The sequence below is a fragment of the Bombina bombina genome, chromosome 3, assembly GCF_027579735.1.
Source record: "Bombina bombina isolate aBomBom1 chromosome 3, aBomBom1.pri, whole genome shotgun sequence".
NCBI classification, from domain to species: domain Eukaryota; kingdom Metazoa; phylum Chordata; class Amphibia; order Anura; family Bombinatoridae; genus Bombina; species Bombina bombina.
Genome location: NC_069501.1, coordinates 768,469,879 through 768,492,919, shown reverse-complemented (window position 1 = coordinate 768,492,919; position 23,041 = coordinate 768,469,879). Strand labels below are relative to the sequence as shown.

Sequence of the window (23,041 nt, the reverse complement as noted above, 5' to 3'; positions counted from 1 at the left end):
GGTTATTACTACATGGCTGTTTTTTAGTCACTTAGGAGTGATTTACTAGGCCTCACAGCTCCGGGGTAGAGTGGGAGGGGCCTTAGAATTGCAGAGAAGTTCATGCTGTTTCACATGGAGGGTCCTGCTGATGTTTGAGGGCCTAAAAGAAGCTATATTCCCCCAAATCTGATCCCTAAGGGCAGGTAGGGCCACTGCAAGGCTGTGGCAAGGTGCTGTAGTGATTTAACTGGGTGTTGGCTTTAGGCTGCTCCGGTTTGGGCATTAAGGGGTTAATCGTTTTGAAACTTGTGGTGCAATCTTATTAAGGCTTTAGCTACATACTGCGAAATTTTCAGAAAGATTGATGCATTTTTCACTGTTTTGTAAAATTGTGTGCTCCTTTTATCTCTTAAAGGCACAGTAACTTTTTTTTCAAATTGTGTTTTTAATTTGATTAAAGTGATTTCCAAGCCTGTTTGTGTACTAGTCTGTTAAACATGTCTGACACTAAGGAAAATCCTTGTTCAATGTGTTTAGAAGCCATGGTGGAACCCCTTCTCAGAATGTGTCCCACTTGTACTGATATGTCTATACACTTTAAAGATCATATTGTTGCACTTAAGAATGTGGCCCAAGATGATTCTCAGACTGAAGGTAACAAGGGTAGCCCGTCTGCCTCTCCCCAAGTGTCACAACCAGTTACGCCCGCGCAAGCGACGCCTAGTACCTCTAGTGCGTCTAACCCTTTTACATTACAAGACTTAGCGGCAGACATGGATAATTCTCTTACAGTCTTCTTATCTAAACTGCCCGTGTTACCTGCAAAGCGTGATAGCTCCGTTTTAAGAACAGATTATGAGCATTCTGACGCTTTGGTAGCCGTATCCGATATACCCTCACAACGCTCTGAAGTGGGAACGAGGGATTTGATGTCTGAGGGAGAAGTCTCTGATTCAGGAAGAGTTCCTCCTCAGACAGATTCAGATACATTGGCTTTTAAATTTAAACTAGAACACCTCCGTGTTTTACTTAGGGAGGTATTAGCTACTCTGGATGACTGTGACCCTTTGGTGATCCCAGAGAAATTGTGTAAAATGGACAAGTACCTAGAGGTCCCTGTTTACACGGATGCGTTTCCGGTCCCTAAGAGGATTGCGGATATCGTTACTAGGGAGTGGGATAGGCCAGGTGTCCCTTTTGTCCCCCCTCCTGTTTTTAAGAAAATGTTCCCCATATCTGACCCCATGCGGGGTGGAGGGGGCTGTTTCTACACTAGCTAAACGCACAACCATACCAATTGAAGACAGTTGTGCTTTTAAAGACCCTATGGATAAAAAATTAGAGGGTTTACTTAAGAAAATTTTTGTTCAACAAGGTTTTCTTCTCCAACCTATTGCCTGCATTATTCCTGTAACTACTGCAGCTGGTTTCTGGTTTGAGGCGCTGGAAGACTCGCTCCAGACGGAGACCTCATATGAGGAAATTATGGATAGAATTAAGGCTCTAAAGCTAGCTAATTCTTTTATCACTGACGCCGCTTTCCAAATAGCTAAGTTAGCGGTGAAAAATTCAGGTTTCGCCATTTTGGTGCGCATGGCGCTATGGCTAAAGTCCTGGTCGGCCGATGTGTCGTCTAAATCCAAGCTTTTGAACATTTCTTTCAAAGGGAAGACCCTATTCGGGCCTGAATTGAAAGACATTATTTCAGATATCACCGGGGGAAAAGGCCATGCTCTCCCTCAGGACAAAACGCCATGCTCTCCCTCAGGACAAAACCTTTAAAACAAAGAACAAAGCTAATTTTCATTCCTTTCGCAATTTCAGGAACGGCCCTGCTTCATCCTCTCCGGCTGCAAAGCAAGAGGGTAACGCTTCACAGCCCAAGGCAAACTGGAAACCTTACCAGGGCTGGAATAAGGGTAAACAGGCCAAAAAGCCTGCAGATGCCACCAAGACAGCATGAAGGGGTAGCCCCCGATCCGGGACCGGATCTAGTAGGGGGCAGACTCTCTCTCTTCGCTCAGGCCTGGGCAAGAGATGTACACGATCCTTGGGCATTAGAGATTGTAGCCCAGGGATACCTTCTAGAATTCAAGGACTCTCCTCCAAGGGGAAGGTTCCACATTTCTCGTCTGTCTACAGATCAGACAAAGAAAGAGGCGTTTTTACGCTGTGTAGAAGATCTACATCCAATGGGAGTGATCCACCCAGTTCCAATTGCAGAGCAAGGACTGGGGTTTTACTCAAGCCTGTTTGTGGTTCCCAAAAAAGAAGGAACTTTCAGACCAATCCTGGATCTCAAAATTCTAAACAAATTCCTCAGAGTCCCATCATTCAAGATGGAGACCATTCGGACAATCTTACTAATGATCCAGGAGGGTCAATATATGACTACCGTGGATCTAAAGGATGCATATCTGCACATTCCTATCCACAAAGATCATCACCAGTTTCTCAGGTTCGCCTTTCTGGACAAGCATTTTCAGTTTGTGGCTCTTCCTTTCGGGTTGGCCACTGCTCCCAGAATTTTCACAAAGGTGCTAGGGTCCCTCCTGGCGGTTCTAAGACCGCGGGGCATAGCAGTGGCGCCTTACCTAGACGACATCTTAATTCAGGCGTCAACTTTCCAAAGAACCAAGTCTCACACGGAGATTGTATTGGCCTTTCTGAGGTCTCATGGGTGGAAGGTGAACATCAAAAAAGAGTTCTCCCTCCCCCCTCACAAGAGTTCCATTCCTAGGAACCCTGATAGACTCGGTAGAAATGAAAATATTTCTGACGGAGGTCAGAAAGCTAAAACTCTTAACTACTTGCCGAGCTCTTTATTCCATTCCTCGGCCATCTGTGGCTCAGTGCATGGAGACAATCGGACTAATGGTTGCGGCAATGGACATAGCCCCTTTTGCTCTGATACATCTCAGACCACTGCAACTATGCATGCTCAAATAGTGGAATGGGGATTATGCAGATTTGTCTCCTCAAATTCAGTTGGACCAGGAGACCAGAGATTCTCTTCTCTGGTGGTTGTCTCAGGATCACCTGTCTCAAGGAACATGTTTCCGCAGGCCAGAGTGGATCATTGTAACGACCTGTTAGGCTGGGGTGCGGTCTAGGACTCCCTGAAAGCTCAGGGCTTATGGTCTCGGGAAGAAACTCTTCTCCCGATAATCATTCTGGAACTGAGGGCGATATTCACCGCTCTTCAGGCATGGCCTCAACTAGCGGCGGCCAAATTCATCAGATTTCAGTCGGACAACATCACGACTGTAGCTTACGTCAATCATCAGGGGGGGGACAAGGGTTTCCTAGCGATGATGGAAGTAACCAAAATAATCAGGTGGGTGGAGGATCACTCCTGCCATCTCTCAGCAATTCACATCCCAGGAGTAGACAACTGGGAGGCGGATTTTCTAAGTCATCAGACTTTTCACCCGGGGGAGTGGGAACTCCACCCGGAGGTATTTGCCCAACTGACTCAGCTATGGGGCACCCCAGAGATGGATCTGATGGCGTCCCGTCAGAACACCAAACTTCCTATCTACGGGTCCAGGTCCCGTGCTCTAGCAGCACCTTGGTCCTTCAATCTGGCTTATGTTTTTCCACTGTTTCCTCTCAAGCAGGAGAAGGCTTCAGTGATTCTGATAGCGCCTGCGTGGCCACGCAGGACTTGGTATGCAGACCTAGTGGACATGTCATCTGTCCCACCATGGACACTTCCAATGAGGTAGAATCTTCAAATACAGGGTCCGTTCAAGCATCCAAATTTAGTTTAGGATTCCCAGGATATTGTCCTTTCTCCAAGAAGGATTGGAGAAAGGATTGTCAGTTCCTTAAAAAGGACAAATTTCTGCTTTGTCTATCCTGTTACACAAGCGTCTGGCAGAGGTACCAGACGTTCAAGCGTTTGCTCAGGCTTTAGTCAGAATCAAGCCTGTCTATAAACCTGTGGCTCCGCCATGGAGTTTGAATCTAGTTCTTTCAGTTCTTCAAGGGGTTCCGTTTGAACCTTTACATTCCATAGACATTAAGTTGTTATCTTGGAAAGTTTTGTTTTTGATAGTTATCTCTTCTGCTCGAAGAGTTTCAGAATTATCTGCCTTACAGTGTGATTCACCTTACCTAGTGTTCCACGCAGATAAGAAAGTTTTGCGTATCAAGCCTGGTTTTCTTCCTAAAGTTGTTTCTAACGAGAATATTAACCAGGAAATAGTTGTTCCTTCTCTGTGTCCTAATCCATCTTCGAAGAAGGAACGTCTATTACACAATCTTGATGTAGTTCGTGCTTTAAAGTTCTATTTACAAGCAACTAAGGATTTCAGACAAACATCTTCCTTGTTTGTTATCTATTCTGGTTAGAGGAGAGGTCAGAAAGCGACTGCTACCTCTCTTTCCTTTTGGCTGAAAAGCATCATCCGTTTGGCCTATGAGACTGCTGGCCAGCAGCCTCCTGAAAGAATTACTGCTCATTCTACCAGAGCAGTGGCTTCCACATGGACTTTCAAAAATGAGGCTTCTGTTGAACAGATTTGTAAGGCAGCGACTTGGTCTTCACTGCATACTTTTGCCAAATTTTACAAATTTGATACTTTTGCTTCTTCGGAGGCTATTTTTGGGAGAAAGGTTTTACAAGCAGTGGTGCCTTCCGTTTAAGGTACCTGTCTTGTTCCCTCCCTTCATCCGTGTCCTAAAGCTTTGGTATTGGTATCCCACAAGTAAAGTATGAATCCGTGGACTGGATACACCTTGCAAGAGAAAACAGAATTTATGCTTACCTGATAAATTACTTTCTCTTGCGGTGTATCCAGTCCACAGCCCGCCCTGGCATTTAAGTCAGGTAAAAAAAAATTTGTTTAAACTACAGCCACCACTGCACCCTATGGTTTCTCCTTTTTTCTTCCTAACCTTTGGTCGAATGACTGGGGGGTGGAGCTAGAGGGGGAGCTATATGGACAGCTTTGCTGTGTGCTCTCTTTGCTACTTCCTGTAGGGAATGAGAATATCCCACAAGTAAAGGATGAATCTGTGGACTGGATACACCGCAAGAAAAAGTAATTTATCAGGTAAGCATAAATTCTGTTTTTTCTTTCTAATGACACGATGAATCCACGGATCATTTAATTACTAATGGGATATATCACTCCTGCCCAGCAGGAGGCGCAAAGAGCACCACAGCAAAGCTGCTAAATATCACCTCCCTTCCCTCCCACTCCAGTCATTCTCTTTGCCTACGGTAAAGTTAGGTGTTAGAAAAAGATTCTTCATGCAAGATTTTATTATTTTTTAAGTAGTGCAAGATTGTGCTGCTTTGTCCTAGGGTGTAGCCGTAGTCCACATCAGTCTCTTCAGTAGGGCAGTGGTGGCTTTAGAGCAATGGGAACTGGTGGGACATAATTCTCACTGCGCCTCCCATATACTGATGCTGCCCTAACGCCTAAAGCCTGAGTGAAATTACTCGGTCTTTATTCCTTTCCACAGGTCGATGTGAGGGAGAGGACCTCTCAAACCTGGTGAGCTGTTTTGCTCTCAGGCAGATGTGTGAGGTAAGTGCTAACTTTATTATTTCTGGGACAAGGAAACACTCAGAAAGAAGTGGGCACTTTATTTGAAAGACATTATAAAGGACTCAGAAATGAGGGCACTTTATTATATGTGGGACACGTGAAAACTCTCCTATACTGGAGAGGACTTTTAGACAGACTTTATTCTGCAGGCACTGGGGCTAAGAGAGAAAGCTATAGTTAAAGATGGCCGGAGGATTGTTTTTTGGGAACGCCCACGATGGGCGGATCAATGTAAGGCGGTAATCTGGGTTTGCGCGCCACTTTTATTGCGCTTCAGAGTGAGACACATCGCGGAGTAAAAGATTCTTCAGTGTCTCTCTAGAAACGCATGATTCGCTGAACAAGCATGGGTTTCTAGGACCGTAGAACGGCTCCATTCCTCTCCTGCTGAGTTCCGGATCGTTTTCTTGTGCCCTGCGCTTCCTCTCTAGCTCCTCCTGGAGTTACGTTGCAAAAAAATAAATTCTCTCATGTCTTCTGCAGTTTCTGATGCGTTGTCTGCTTTTCCCATGTTACAGGGAAAGCGTAAGAGGATAAACAAAATTTCAGTAAGCGAGGTTTCTGACGCAGTTATTGCTATTTCGAATGCCCCCTCCCAGAACCCTGAGGAGGAGGATACTTCGGTAGCATCTGAAGGTGAAATTTCAGATTCTGACAGTGTAATTCCTATTGCTTATACTGAAGTTGTATCTTTCAGGTTTAAGCTAGAACACCTCCGTCTGTTACTCAAAGAGGTTTTAGCTACATTGGATGACAGCGACACTATGGTCGTAGTTAATCCTAAGAAATCCAGTAAGCTAAATAAATATTTTGATGTTACTTCATCAGTAGAGGTTTTTCCAGTTCCTGACCGAGCTTCTGAGATCATTGCTAAGGAATGGGAGAGACCGGGTATCCCTTTTCCCCATCTCCTATATTTAAAAAGATGTTTTCCATAGCAGACTCTATCAAGGAGGCTTGGCAAACAGTACCCAAGGTGGAAGGAGCTTTTTCCACTCTGGCCAAGAGAACTACTATCCCCATAGAAGATATGTGTGCCTTTAAAGATCCTATGGACAAAAAATTAGAGGGGTTACTCAAGAAGATGTATGTACACCAAGGTTTACAATGGCAACCTGCTGTGTGCATTGCTACCGTCACTAGTGCGGCGGCATATTGGTTTGATGCGTTTTCTGATGCTATTCGGACAGACACTCCCCTTGATGAGATTCAGGATAGGATAAAAGCCCTTAAGTTGGCTATTTCCTTTATTACTGATGCTTCCCTACAGGTTATCAAACTGGGAGCAAAGATTTCAGGTTTTGCTGTACTAGCCCGCAGAGCTTTATGGTTAAAATCTTGGTCTGCGGATGTGTCCTCTAAGTCTAAACTTTTGGCAAATCCTTACAAGGGAAAGACCTTGTTTGGACCGGGTTTGACGGAAATAATCTCTGATATTACGTGAGGAAAGGGTCATCTTCTCCCTCGGGATAAGAGAAACAAGCAAAAGGGATGTCAGAGTAATTTTTGTTCCTTACAAAATTTCAAGGGAAATTCTTCCGCTTCCTCTTCCAAGCAAGATCAGTCTAAACCTTCCTGGAGACCCAATCAGTCTTGGAACAAGGGAAAACAATCAAAAAAGCCGACTATTGAATCAAAGACAGCATGAAAGGTCTGCCCCCGATCCGGGACTGGGGCAGGATCCCTGGGCAGTAGACATAGTGTCCCAGGGATACAAACTAGAGTTCAAGAATTTTCCTTCCAGAGGCATATTTCTGCTTTCAAGATTATCTGTAGACCAGACAAAAAGAGAGGCGTTCTTACACTGTGCACGGGACCTCTCCGACCTGGGAGTGATAGTTCCTGTTCCGATGCAGAAACGGGGTCTGGGGTTTTATTCTAAAATGTTTGTGGTTCCCAAAAAGGAGGGAACCTTCAGACCAATTTTAGATCTCAAGAGTCTAAACAAATTCCTCAGAGTACCGTCCTTCAAGATGGAAACTATTTGTTCCATTCTTCCTTTGGTCCAAGAGGGTCAATTTATTACAACACTGAATTTAATGGACGCATACCTGCATGTTCCCATTCACAGGGATCATCGCAAGTTTCTACGGTTTGCTTTTCTAGACAAACACTTCCAAGTCGTGGCTCTTCCTTTCGGCCTTGCCACAGCTCCCAGAATTTTCTCAAAGGTTCTGGGATCCCTGTTAGCGGTGCTCCGATTGCGGAGCATTGCAGTGGCGCTCTATCTGGATGACATCCTGGTCCAGGCACCATCTTTTCAACAGGCAAGGTCCCACACGGAAATGTTGTTATCTTTCCTGCAATCTCACGGATGGAAGGTAAATTTGGAAAAGAGTTCCAAATACAAGGGTAACTTTCTTGGGAACCATAATAGATTCCCTATCAATTAAGATTTTTCTGGAAGAAGTCAGGAGATCAAAGATTTAAGTTTCTTGCCTAGCGCTTCAATCTGCTCCATGGCCACCAGTGGCTCAGTGCATGGAGGTAATCGGGCTGATGGTAGCGGCAATGTACATCATCCCATTCACCCGTTTCCACCTCAGACCTCTGCAGTTAAACATGCTCAGTCAATGGAACGTAGATTATGCGGATCTGTCTCCACGAATACAGCTGGAGCAGGAGATGAGGGATTCTCTTCTTTCGGTGGTTGTCTCAGGATCATCTCTCCCAGGGAACCTGCTTTCGCAGACCCTCTTGGGTGATTGTGACACCATACGCCAGCCTTCTAGGATGGGGAGCAGTCTGGGGTTCTCTAAAGGCGCAGGGAACTTGGACTCAGTCAGAGTCTGTTCTGCCCATAAACATTCTGGAGCAAAGAGCAATATTCAATGCTCTTCTGGCCTGGCCCCAGTTAGCCTCAGTTCCGTTCATCAGGTTCCAGTCGAACAACATAACTTCAGTGGCTTACATCAACCATCAGGGAGGAACGCAGAGTTTCTTAGCCATGACAGAGATAGCCAAGATAATTCGGTGGGCGGAGACCCACAATTGTTGTCTGGCGGCAATCCATATCCCAGGGGTGGACAACTGGGAGGCGGACTTCCTGAGCCGACGGACCTTTCACCCGGGGGAGTGGGAACTCCATCCGGAAGTGTTTTCCAGCCTGATTCTCAAATGGGGTCAGCCGGAATTGGATCTCATGGCATCTCTGCAGAATGCCAAGATTTCGAGGTACGGGTCGAGGTCAAGGGACCCTAAGGCTGTATTGATAGACGCCCTGGCGGTAGCTTAGAATTTCAGTTTTGCATACCTATTTCCTCCGTTTGCTCTTCTTCCTTGGGTCATTGCTCGAATCAAGCAGGAGAGGGCGTCAGTGATCCGCAGGATTTGGTATGCAGATCTGGTGGTCATATCATCTCTTCCACCTTGGAGACTTCCTTTGAGGAAGGACCTTCTATTTCAAGGGCCCTTCCTTCATCCAAATCTAGTTTCTCTGAAGCGGACTGCTTGGAGATTGAACAATTAATTTTATCCAAGCTGGGATTTTCGGAATCGGTCATAGAGACCATGATTCAGGCTCGTAAACATGTGACTAGAAAAATTTACCACAAGATATGGCAGAAATATCTATATTGGTGTGAATCCAAGGTCTACTCTTGGAGTAGAGTTAGGATTCCTAGAATTCTGTTCTTCCTTCAAGAAGGTTTGGAGAAGGGCCTATCGGCAAGTTCCCTAAAGGGTCAAATATCTGCCTTGTCTATTTTGTTACATAAACATCTGCGGACATACCAGACGTGCAATCGTTTTGTCAGGCCTTGGTCAGGATCAGGCCTGTGTTTAAACCAGTTACTCCTCCCTGGAGTCTTAATTTAGTTCTTAAGGTTCTTCAAGGGGCTCCGTTTTAGCCTATGCATTCTTTAGATATTAAGTTGTTATCTTGGAAAGTTTTGTTTCTTGTTATTTCATCTGCTCGTAGAATGTCAGAGCTCTCGGCATTACAGTATGATTCTCCTTACCTTATTTTTCATTTGGATAAGGTAGTTTTACGTACCAAATTAGGGTTTCTCCCTAAAGTAGTTTCTGACCGGAACATTAATCAGGAGATTGTTGTTCCTTCTTTATGTCCTAATCCGTCTTCTCAGAAGGAACAGCTGCTGCACAATCTGGTACGTTGTATGGTAAGTGCATTAAAATTTTATTTACAGGTGACTAAGGATTTTCGTCAGTCTTCTGCCTTGTTTGTGGTTTTCTCTGGAAAACGTAAGGGACAGAAAGCTACGGCTACTTCTTTCTTTTTGGCTGAAGAGTATCATACGATTTGCCTATGAAACTTCTGGACAGCAACCTCCAGAGAGAGTTACGGCTCATTCCATGAGAGCTGTTGCTTCCTCATGGGCATTCAAAAATGAAGCTTCTGTGGAACAGATTTGCAAGGCTGCAACTTGGTCCTCTCTTCACACTTTTTCAAAATTCTATAAATTTGATACATTTGCTTCTGCTGAGGCCGTTTTTGGAGAAAGGTTCTTCAAGCAGTGGTGCCTTCCGTTTGGGTTCCCTTTCTTGTCCCTCCCTTATCATCTGTGTACTCTAGCTTGGTTATTGAATCCCATTAGTAATTAAATGATCCGTGGACTCATGAGATAAAACAAAATTTATGCTTACCTGATAAATTTATTTATTTCTTGACACAATGAGTCCACGGCCCGCCCTGTATTTTAGACAGGGTATGAGTACGTTAAACTTCAGACACCTCTGCACCTTGTTACTTCCTTTCTCTCCTTGACTTTGGTTGAATGACTGGAGTGGGAGGGAAGGGAGGTGATGTTTAGCAGCTTTGCTGTGGTGCTCTTTGCCGCCTCCTGGTGGGCAGGAGTGATATATCCCATTAGTAATTAAATGATCCGTGGACTCATTGTGTCAAGAAAGAAAGAAATGTATCAGGTAAGCATAAATTTAGTTTTTTCTCATTTCCATAATAACACCACATTAACTTATTTGCTATGAACTCATTAACAGGAGCCATTAAAAATGTTAATGCAGAATTTGGCATTATTTAAGATTTACATCTTTGTAAAGGTTTGTAAAAAATAATAGAAATGGTTCCTTTTAATATTATAGTTATAAAAGTGTCACGTAAGTAGTAGATCTTTAAAGGATTTGATATGAATTAACCCCTTCACCCAATACGACGTATATCTACTTTGTGTGGTACTTTGGCTATCATGCAGCATGACGTATATATACGTCGTCATTTCAGGCTGTAGCTCCTGAAGCTTCAGGCATCTGCCTCATATGGAGCCGGAGCGCGATCGGTCTCTGGCTTCATATGAGGGCAGATGTGTCACAGTCTGTAACGATCATTGCTGGTGCCTGTGGGTGGGCGGTCCAGCAGGGGAGGGGGAGGGAGAGGGAGTGTGAGGACCCAACCTACAGAAAAAATAAAAATGGATAGGGAGGGATGGGGCAGCTATACTGCATTAAAGGGGATCTGGGGAGTAGGGGTCCCCTAACAACAAGATAGCGGGTGGGGGGGTTACACTACGCTACAGAAAGGGAGATAAAATTGATAAGAAAACAGCTGCCAGTACCTAAGATGGCGGAGGATCGTTAGGGGTGGGTTAGAGAGCTGTTTGGGGGTGGGGGGTTTGGGAAGGATCAGGGGAGGGGAGTTTGGGAAGGATCAGGGGGAGGGGAGTGACAGGTGGGAGGCTAATCTCTACACTAAAGCTAAAATTAACATTTTAAGGTAATTCATTAACCCCTTCACTGCCGGGAATAATAGAAGTTTGGTGTGCAACTGCAATTAGTGGCCTTCTAATTACCAAAAAGCAATTGCAAAGCCATATATGTCTATTTCTGAACAAAGGGGATCCCAGAGAAACTTTTACAAACATTTGTGCTATGATTGCACAAGCAGTATGTAAATTATTTCTGTGAGAAACCCAAAGTTTGGGGGAAAGTTAAAAAATGTTTTTATTTGATTGCATTTGTCGGTGAAATGGTGGCATTTAATATACCAAAATGGGTCTAGATCAATACCTTGGGTTGTCTACTTAATATATATATATATATATATATATATATATATATATATATATATATATATATATATATATATATATATATACAGATTTGATAGGTAAATTAAATAAAAATCAAGGCTCTATTTCTGTTTAAATGGAGTGATAGCAAAAATGCTAAAAATACTCTGGTATTTTGGGCAAGTTTTTGTCTGGCAAGAAAGATTCCCAGCACAACGGAGGTATTCGAATAATAAGTGTTCTTTATTCATCCATATAAAAACAGCAGCAATCAGCCATCAACAATCAGATCAAAAATAGGAAGTAGAAGTTAACCTGGTCAGACATGTTTTGTTATGAAAACGTAACTTCCTCAATGACCTAGGGATTAGGGAGCTAACAGTCATACTTAAATAGGACACATAAACACGCCCCCTTGTATAATGAGGTAATTAGATCAATTAAATTAACTCTTTAAGTGTTTCCCAATACTCAAATGACTGCTCCCTTACCCTTATTACTGACTGCTCTTTATAATATAATATAAACTATAAATATATGTGTGTGTGTGTGTGTGTTTTTCAACAAATTGACCAATTAACATGTGCAATGTTTATTTACAATGTAATACATATTTCCAAAGTACATGCATATATGGATATGTAAAAATGTAAAAACTGAAAAAGCTGAAAAAATACATACTAATGTATACTAGTGTATAGTTAACTGATATGTCTCTTAAACATTATAGTATACATATAACTAATACTGATATATTAGGGCTATGTTTGTCTCATGAGCATAAAGTTATACATTTGCTCACATTAAATACATATTAACACAATAATTTTACATCCCATTCACTATTTAATCCTGGTGGAATCCTAGTTCCTAAATGGAAAATCCCCAAAAAATATTGTTGTTTTAATGTTCTAATCCTATTTCCCCCTCTGGGGTGTCTCTGTACATGCTCAATAGCTTGCACTCTTAGTAAAGAACTTAGTAAAGATCAGATGCGTGATACTTATGGAAATGCGGGGCTATTGGATTAGTTGATTCCGGATCCTCAATTGCACGTAAATGCTCCAACAATCGATCCTTAAGAAGTCTGGTCATATGACCTACATACTTTTTCCCACAGCCCCTGCATGTCACGTATTTAGTATTACAATTGATATATTGTTTAATCTTATAGGTTTTACATTCATCTTGGGATGTGAATTCTTCCCCAAGGACAATATAGGCACAAGTCTTACACCTCCTACTCCCGCATTTATAATATCCTGGTCTCTTAGTAAGCAGTTTCTTTTATCATCTAGAGGCAGCATGGAAGGTGACAACATATTGCCAAGAGTTCTAGATTTCCTACTCACAAAAGTAAGACCTGAGTCAATTATTTAATTCATGGTTGTGTTCCAAACCAACAGCAGATCGTCTCTGTACCTGCTGTAATATCTGATGTTTTCCCTGAAGGGATTTCCATCTCCAAAAACGTGGAACAGCTCTCACCAACCCAAATAAAGGTTGGTATATGTGGGAGCATTACTCAAGAGAAACAGCACAGGTATCCAAGGAGGCAGAGACAGTGTCAGGAGAGGAAATACATTTAGACAATCTTAAAAAAAGAGGAAATGTAATATGAATTATAACAATAAACCTTTCTTTATAACAACCTATAGCAAGGAGCACAGCCAAGTGTGTAATATCATTAAAGGGGCATTGCCCATTTTGGGGACAGACAGAACCATGAATGAAATAATTGACCCAGGTCTTACTTTTGTGAGTAGGAAATCTAGAACTCTTGGCAATAAATTATAATACTATGCTAATCCCTTCACTGGCTTTCTCTTGCCTCTAGGATTAAACATAAAATTTTCACCCTGACATATAAAGCTCTCAACTGCACTGCTCCCCCCTACATCTCAGAACTTGTCTCTAGATACTCTCCCTCCCGTCCCCTTCGATCAGCTCAGGATCTCCTCCTCTCTTGTTACTTCCTCACATTCACGTTTACAGGACTTCTCCAGACTGGCCCCCATCTTGTGGAATTCCAAGCCTCGCTCCATAAGACTCTCCCCTAGTTTTAACAGCTTCAAGCACTCCCTAAAAACTCTACTATTCAGGGATGCATACAACCAACACTAACCTTTCCTAACGCCATTGCTTTCCCCTTGAACCCCTTAGATTGTAAGCCTATGGGCCCAGCTGTTTACAGATCGCTTCATAAGAGCCGACTACAACAGTGAAACTCTCGGCAGGGCCCTCTACCCACTTGACCCCTACAAAAGCTATCCTGTACACGACTATGTTTACAGCGCTGCAGAATCTGTTGGCGCTCTACAAATACCTGATAGTAATAATAATTTAGTCAAGGTCTAGATCATAATGGAGAGTTATTACTCACTAAACGAGGCTTACCTTGAGTGCTTTAGTTGTGATGGAATCTTAGTAAAGTTGCATATGTGCTGTTTATTGGATGTTGTAAGATGTCAAAAACGTAATTATTCAAGGATGTTTTTGGAAAAGAAAGGTCTACTTGTAGGTTAGATGATATTGGCAAAAAAATGTTTGCTTAGTGTAATGTCCAAGTGTGTAATTTGTTTTAATCACTTAAAGACACATTTGTGAAGTTTTGCAAAGTATAGGATACAAACATGAATATTGGGGCCTATTGCACTTTTGACCAGGGGGTTATTATCATAGCAATCATTTTTAAAAGTATCTTTTTTGTAAAATGTGTACATTGCACTAATGTTTCTAATCTAAATTAACTGCAGTTTCTTATCTTAATTGAAATGAACTGCAGTATTTATTCCACTGTCTCAGACTTGAGTAATGAAACCGTATTTAGTTTCTCATGCCTTTGTACACTGCAGTAGGGGGGTTGGACACTGGTGCAAGCCTTTGGTCTATATTTACTGTTTCACTCTAGATGAACATATCAATATATCTCCAGCTAACAATGTTTATAACAAGGCAGAATATTAATTATGTCTTTCCATAAGGCAGGGACAGTCCATGACTTCATTCCTTACTTTTGGGAAATAAAACACCTGGCCACAAGGAGGAGGCAAAGACACCCCAGCCAGAGGCTTAAATATCCCTCCCACTTCCCCTATCCTCCCAGTCATTCTTTGCCTTTCGTCACTAGAGGAGGTGGCAGAGAAGTGGCAGAAGATTCGGATAGTCCTGTAATGGGTATGTCTCTTTCAAGAGAGGACTGGAGTTTTAAGTAATAATATAAACCTCTCAGGAACAGACAGGTTTTACTTTCATTTTTGAGTGTTGTGCAGCTCATATTAGTTTAACACTCTTTTGCATAACAGGGGAAGTCCTGTCTTGAGCACCACGTGACTGGGTGCAACCTCTTTCACTTCCTTGCGATCCTGCTGCAGACGGCACTCCTGAGGAGAGCGTTTCACTAATCATTTGTCTGGGTCTAGGAGGTGGTGAGTGCCCCAGCCATTGGGATTGTAAAGGTGCCTGTTTATATTAAAAACGCTTGTTTTTTTGTAAAGTTTTTTTTTATCCCATCTGTGGAATTACATACCAAAGCTATGAAGGACTCTGATACTATGTTAGTGGGTTCCATTCCTTCTATAGTGAATAATAATACCTGTTTATATTATGAAGAGGCTGTGGGTTGCCCGCCTGCTCAATTTTGTTCCAATTGCCTAAGCACTGGTTTAAAGTCTAAGAAGGGAGCCAAGTCTGCCAACACCCATAGCGCAATTTGTCACTCTGAGCCATCAACCTCTCAGGATTCTATGACCCGAGAGATTTCTGCCCTGTCTACTCAAACCGCTTCACATGCAGTTCCCCACGGTACAGCTAATGCTCCATCTGGAGGGGGACCTTTTTCCTGCAGACTTGAGCTACAATCGGCGGTGATCTCTGGGATCTGTAAGAGAAAGGTTAAACATAGTTCTCCCATCTTAGAGTCATCTAAATTCCTATCGGATCTAGCCTGTATCTCTCAGCTATCCGAGGATGAGTTAACCACTGTAGCGTCATCTGTTATTAAGTCTCCTCCGGCGGAGGAACCCTCCTTTAGATTCAAAATTGAACCTTTTGGGTTTTTTACTAAAGGAGGTCCTGTTTATGCTAGCGGTTCCAGAGGCTAAGCTACCTGAGGAACCCAAGATCCCTAAGTTAGGTTCTACGAAGACAGGAAAGTCCCACAGACTTTTCCTGTACCAGTTGGTATGGCTAACATTATTAGTAACGAATGGGAAAGAATTGGAACTTCCTTTTGTCCCTCTGCAACTTTTAAGAAATTGTTCCCGGTCCCTGACTCTCATATAGAATTGTGGAATTCCATACCTAAGGTGGATAGCGCCATTTTGACGCTAGGAAAGCGTACTTCTATCCCCCTTGAGGATAGTTAGTCCTTTAGAAAGCCAATGGGTAAGAAGTTGGAAACTTTTCTGAGTAGAATGTTCCCACACACGGTTTTTCATTCCAACCTGCAGCAGCAGTAGCCGCGATGGCGGGAGCAGCTACCTACTGGTGCAACTCTCTGTCTGAACTTATTGAGGTGGAATCTCCCCTTGAGGATATTCAGGAGAAAATTAAGGCATTAAGAATTGCTAACTCCTTCATCTGTAATTCGAATATGCTAATTATTCGCCTGAACACAAAGGCTTCAGGTTTTGTAGTTCTAGCCCACCAGGCTCTTTGGTTGAAGTCTTGGTCTGCGGATATGACTTCTAAATCTAGGTTACTTTCTCTCCCCTTCAAGGGGAAGATCTTATTCGGACCAGGTCTGGACTCCATCATTTCCACGGTTACTGGAGGGAAAAGAGCCTTCCTGCCACAGGATAAGAAGAACAGACCTAAGGGATGACAGTCGTCAAATTTTTGTTCCTTTCGTTCGGACAATTCCCAACGATCTCAATCCTCATCCAAGCCTGAGCAGCCCAAGAGTATTGGAAGCCGGCTCAGTCCTGGAACAAGTACATATGGACAAAGAAGCCCGCCGATAATAAGTCTGCATGAAGGGGTGGCCCCCAATCAGGGATCGTATAGAGTAGAGGGCAGATTGTTGCTTTTCTCAGATGCTTGGTTTCAGGATGTTCAGGACCCTTGGGTTCTGAGGTCGTATCTCAGGGATACCAGATAGGATTCAAGTCCCATCTGCCCAGGGGCAGATTCCTTCTCTCCAGACTGTCTACAAGACCAGAGAAGAGGACTACCTTTTTTATGTTGTGTACTGGACCTAGTCTCTTTAGGAGTAATTGTCTCGGGATCTGCATCAGAAAGAGGTCTGGGGTTCTATTCAAACCTCTTTGTGGTTCCCAAGAAGGAGGGGACTTGTCCAATTCTGGACTTGAAGTGCCTAAACAAATTTCCAAGCGTCCCATTTTTCAAGATGGAGACAATAAGATCAATCTTTCCTCTGGTTCAGGAAGGACAGTTTATGACTTCCATAGACTTCAAGAATTTATGTTCCGATACACAGGGAACATTTTTAATTCCTGAGGTTTGTATTTCTGGACCAACACTTCCAGTTCATAGCACTTCTGTTTGGCTTAGATACTGCCCCAAGAATATTTACAAAAGTTCTGGGAGCTCTCCTAGCGGCAGCCAGAACACGAGGTATCGCAGTAGCACCTTACCTGGGCAATATCTTGGTACAGGCACCATCTTTTCATCTAGCAAGGGAGCACTCGGAATTGCTTCTAAGTCTTCTTCGGTCACATGGATGGAAGATAAACTTGGAAAAGAGTTCTCTTACTCCACATACCAGGGTGACTTTCCTTGGTACAGTTATAGACTCAGAGACGATGCAAGCTAACATCAGCTTGCTGTGCAGAGATATGTTCCAGATGGGGGATGCCGGAGATGGACCTCATGGCCTCCCGTCTAAATGCCAAACTACCCAGGTATGGGTCAAGATCGAGGGATCTTCAAGCAGAACTAATAGATGCTCTAGCGGTTCCCTGGAGGTGCAGACTCATATCTATTTCCTCCATTACCTCTTCTCCTTCGTGTGGTGGCTCGGATCAAGCAGGAGCGAGCACCAGTGATTCTAATTGCTCCATCCTGGCCGCAAAGAACTTGGTTCGCAGATCTGGTGGGGATGTCCTCATCTCCTCCATGGAGGTTATCCTGTCGCAGGGACCTGCTACTAAAGGGTCTCTTCCTACATTACCTGTCCATCTGCTCTGAGGCGGCAGACAGACATCGCCGAAAATCAACCCAATCCAATAGGATCGAGTTGACACCAGAACTGCTGGTGCAATGATAAATGCCGAGAGTGTATGCTGTCGGCATTTGTCGATGTGCAGCGGACATGATTCGCAATATCGGATCATGTCCGCTCACATCATGATAAATAGGCCCCTTAGTCTTAGCCAAGAGAGGTTTCTCTGAGAGTGTTATTGACACTTTGATTGAAGCTCGTAAGCCGGTTACTCAATCCATCTACCATAAGGTGTGGCGGACTTATCTGCACTGGTGTGAAAAGCATGTTTTTTCTTTGCATAAGATTAAGGTTGCCAGAATTTTATCCTTTCTCCACTATGGACTGGAGAAGTGTCTATCTGCTAGTTCCCTGAAGGGACAGCTATCGGCCCTGTCGGTATTGCTGCACAAGAGATTAGCTAAGCTTTCGGGTGTGCAGTCCTTTAAGGCCTTGACTAGGATCAGGCCTGTGTTTAGAAGGGTGGCTCCGCCTTGTAGTCTCAACATTGTCCTTCATGTGTTGCAGCAGGCTCCGTTTGAGCCAATGCATACTGTTGACATTAAACGTTTATCCTGGAAGGTTCTGTTTCTGTTGGCTATTGCCTCTGCTCGCAGAGTCTCTGAGATTTCTGTCTTGCAATGTGATCCCCCCTTACCTTGTTTTTCAAGCTGATAAGGCGATTTTATGTACTAAGTTAGGTTTCCTTCCTAAGGTTGTGTCAGATCGGAACATTAATCAAGAGATGATTGTTCCTTCCTTGTGTCCTAATCCTTCCTCGGTGAAGAAACGTTTGCTTCACAATCTAGATGTGGTTTGTGCCTTGAAATTTTACCTTCAGGCTACTAAGGAGTTCAGACAATCTTCATCTTTGTTTGTCATCTATGCAGGTAATCGTAGGGGTCAGAAGGCCACTATGTCTTCCTTGTCTTTCTGGTTGAGGAGTGTCATCAGCCTAGCTTATGAGACAGCCGGACAACAGCCTCCTGAGAGGATTACAGCTCATTCCACTAGAGCAGTAGCTTCTTCCTGGGCTTTTAAGAACAAGGCTTCTATGGAGCAGATTTGTAAGGCAGCTACCTGGTCCTCCTTACATACTTTCTACATTTTTTGTAGGCTGTGGTGCCCTTAGATTAGGGTCCGCCTCTTTTTTGTTCCCTCCCGTTATTCCTTCAGTGTCCTCTGTAGCTTGGTATGGTTTTCCCAACAGTAAGGAATGAAGTTGTGGACTCTCCCTGCCTTATGGAAAGGAAACAAAATTTATGCTTACCAAATAAATTCCTTTCTTTCCTGACAGGGAGAGTCCATGACCCTGCCCGTAAGATTTTTTGTTTGGACGGCTCCCTTTTTTTTTTTTACTTTCTTCTGGCACCTTTATACCCTGATGTTTCTCCTATTTTTCCTTGTTCCCTCGGCTGAATGACTGGGAGGATAGGGGAAGTAGGAGGGATATTTAAGCCTTTGGCTGGGGTGTCTTTGCCTCCTCCTGGTGGCCAGGTGTTTTTTTTTTCCCCAACAGTAAGGAATTAAGTTGTGGACTCTCCCTGCCAGGAAAGAAAGGAATTTATCTGGTAAGCATAATTTTTTGTTTTCAAAGAGGCATTTTTTTGGGACCATCTTTATGGTGTCATGGAGTAGTATACGATTTTGTGTGGTGCCTACTTTTGCAAATAGTAACCAGGAAGCTTCAGTGGCCTTTTAAGTACATTCTTGTTTATCTGGGTTATCACAGTATGTGCACAGTGCATGTATTCATGTCTCTATTAACTTGGTAACTGAACAAACATAAACACATTCTTTATTGCTTCCATTAGGCGCATTGTGTAATTTTTATTGTTTGAACATAGATTTTCCTTACAGTGGCAGTTTTTTGGTGCAAATTATTATGTTCTATTTTCTTCTTTTGAAACACATCAGTATTTATAAATTTCTTGCTGTTAATTAACCCTTTTGCTGCTGAGACATTTTCACACCCCTGTGCTAGAGGAGTCTTTTTAGTTATTTTGCCGTTGTTACCCACACAAATTATACCTCATTTTTTCAGCGGACCAAGCATCATTAGACCATGTTAATTTGCAGATATATCATAATAAGAGAAATGGCCACCATATGAAATGCAAAAAATATTGCAGCACAGGAGTCATTATTACCTAATTATTTTCAGAAAATATGTCAGAAAAACAAAATCTACTACTCATTTGAGTGGAGGAATTGGGGGCTCTAAAAGTACCTCAAACACAGTACGGGTTGTGTGAGATGCTTTATGTGAAAGAGGGAATTCCCCAATTTCAAGTGAGAGGTCAAGCCCCCTCTAATTTTCAGGTGATCACAAGGCCTGCAGGAAGGAGACATCAACTGCCGTCTTCGTTCTTAATCTGCAGTGCAGGAGTCGCAAGAATCTGGATCGGAAGGTATAAGTATAGTATAGTATATGAGGTTGAAAAAAGACAGAAGTCGATCAAGTTCAACCTATACAAATCTAATATACTTACAAAAAAAGTTTGTTAAGCTTAAAGGGACATGACACCCACATTTTTTCTTTCATGATTTAGAAAGAGAATGCATTTTTAAACATCTTTCTAATTTACTTCTATTATCTAATTTGTGTTATTCTCTTCTTGATATTCTTTGCTGAAAAGCATATCTAGATATGCTCAGTAGCTGCTGATTGGTTGCTGCACATAGAAGCCTCATGTGATTGGCTCACCCATGTGCATTGCTTTTTCTTCAAATAAGGATATCTAAAAAATGAAGCAAAATAAATAATAGAAGTAAATTGTAATGTTGTTTAAATTTGTATGTTCTATCTGAATCATGAAAGAAAGATTTTGGGTTTAGTGGCCCTTTAAAGGGACAGTCAACACCAGAATTTTTGTTGTTTAAAAAGAAAGATAATCCCTTTATTACCCATTCCCCAGTTTTGCATATCCAGCACAGTTATAATAATACACGTTTTACCTCTGTAATTATCTTGTATCTAATCCTCTGCTGACTGCCCCCTTATTTCAGTTCTTTTGATAGACATGCAGTTTAGCCAATCAGTGCTCACTCCTAGGTCACTTTACGTGCATGAGCTCAATGTTATCTATATGAAACATGTGAACTTATGCCCTCTAGTGGTCAAAATGTATTCAGATTAGAGGCAGTCATCAAGGTCTAAGAAATTAGCATATGAACCTCCTAGGTTTAGCTTTCAACTAAGAATACCAAGAGAACAAAGCAAAATTGGTGATAAAAGTAAATTGGGAAGTTGTTTAAAATTGCATGCCCTATTTAAATCATGAATCAATTTTTTTTGGACTTGACTGTCCCTTTAAATTATTCCCATTAAAGAGGTGACCCATTTAACACAAGCAATCAAATCCCATGAATTCTGTTTCTAGCCAGAAATGTATCTAAGCCATTTCCTTCCATAAGGCAGGCAGAGTCCACGACTTCATTCCTTACTGTTAGGAATACAACACCTGACCACCAGGAGGAGGCAAAGACACCTTAGCCAAAGACTTAAATATCCCTCCTACTTCCCCTATCCCACAGTCATCCTTTGCCTTTCATCACTATAGGAGGAGGCAGAAGATTTGGATAGTTCTGTAATGAGTATGTTTCCTTCGAGAAAGGACTGGAGTTTTAAGTAATCATGTCAACCTCTCAGTGAGAGTATTGATGAAAGTCTGGAGATACAGGGAAAGTTTTTCTGCAAACCCATCCAGACTGTCGCTAACAACAGCTCCTGAGCAATCAGTGTTGACGAGTTTCACTTTGTGCTGCTACACACTCAAGTCCATGTCAGAAGCGCTGCTGCAAAACTGTCACACTTGAGAGGCTGTGCCTGTTCCATAGCATGGATCCTGGAGGGTAAGACCGTCTTTTTTATGTATACAATTTAAAACGCTATACAGGGTCACAGTGTGGCTCTTTTATACCTCGATAGGATCAAGGGTAAATATCTCCTTCAAGGAGATTATTTGAACAGTTTGGGGATTTATATCTGGTTAATGTGAGAGTTTGTTTAGGCTCATAGACTGTGTGTTTTTTTTGGCCTGGAACAAACAGGTTTCACTTTAGTTTTTGAAGTGTTGCATAGCTCATAATAGCTTCCTAAGATCCTGCTGCAGACATCACTCCTGAGGAGAGCGTTGGCTATCTGGGTCTAGGAGGTGGTAAGTGCCCCAGCCATTGGGCGTATTAAGGTGCTGTTTTTTAAATAAAAGCGTTTCTTTTTGCTTATCCTTCTGTGGGTATATACAAAGCTATGGAGGACTCTGATACTACATTAGAAGGTTCCGCTCCTTCTGTACTGATTAATAATGCCTGTTTACATTGTAAGGAGGCTGTGGTTTGCCCGCCTGCTCAATTTTGTTTCATTTGCCTAAACACTGTTCTAAAGTCTAAGAAGGGAAGACAAGCCTGCTAATACTCATAGCGCTATTAGCCCTTCTGAGCCATCTACTGCTCAGGAATCTGGGTCCCGAGAAATTTCTACCTTTTCTACATTACCCGCTCCACATGCAGTTCCCCACGGCTCAACTAATCCTCCATCTGGAGGGACTTTTTTCCTGCAGACTTTACCACGCAGTGTCTGCGGCCTTGAGTGCCTTACCTTGCTCTAACAAACGCAAGAGAAAGGTTAAACATAGTTCTCCTGACCTAGAGTCATCTAAATATTTGTCGGGCTTAGCTACTATATCACAGCTATCCGAGGATGAGTTAACCTCTGTAGCTTCAGAGGGTGTGCTTTCTGAGTCGGAGACTTCAGTTACTAAACCTCCTTCAGCGTTGGAACCCTCCTTTAGATTTAAAATTGAGCATCTGAGTTTTTTATTAAAAGAGGTTCTGTCTACACTAGAGGTTCCAGAGGCTACACACCCTGTAGAGCCTAAGATCCCTAAATTAGACAGGGTTTACGAAGATAGGAAGGTTCCACTTTTTTCCCCCTTCGTCTACTTTTTTAAAAAATTATTCCCAGTCCCTGACTCTCAATTAGAATTTGGGGCTCCATCCCTAAGGTGGATGGCGCTATCGCTACGCTGGCGAAGCATACTACTATCCTACTGATTCTTTTAGAGAGCCTATGGGTAAGAAAATGGAAACTTTTCTGAGGGAGATGTTTCAACATACAGGGTTTTTATTTCAACCAGCGGCAGCTGTAGCCGCGGTTGCTGGAGCAGCTACCTACTGGTGCGACACTCTATCTGAGCTCATTGAGGTAGAGACTTCCCTCAAGGATAATCAGGAGATAATTAAAGCACTGAGAAAAATGCTAACTCTGTGACACGAATATACAGATTATTTGCATAAAAGCAAAGGCTGCTGGCTTTGTGGTTTTAGCCCGCCGGGCTCTTTGGTTGAAA

At 42.8% G+C, this 23,041-nt stretch overlaps 1 protein-coding gene across 3 annotated transcripts in view; it reads left to right on the top strand.

The window, feature by feature from the left end:
• NCK2 (NCK adaptor protein 2) overlaps positions 1–23,041 on the top strand; it is a 347,404-nt gene that overhangs the window by 318,909 nt on the left and 5,454 nt on the right. The window lies entirely within an intron of this gene.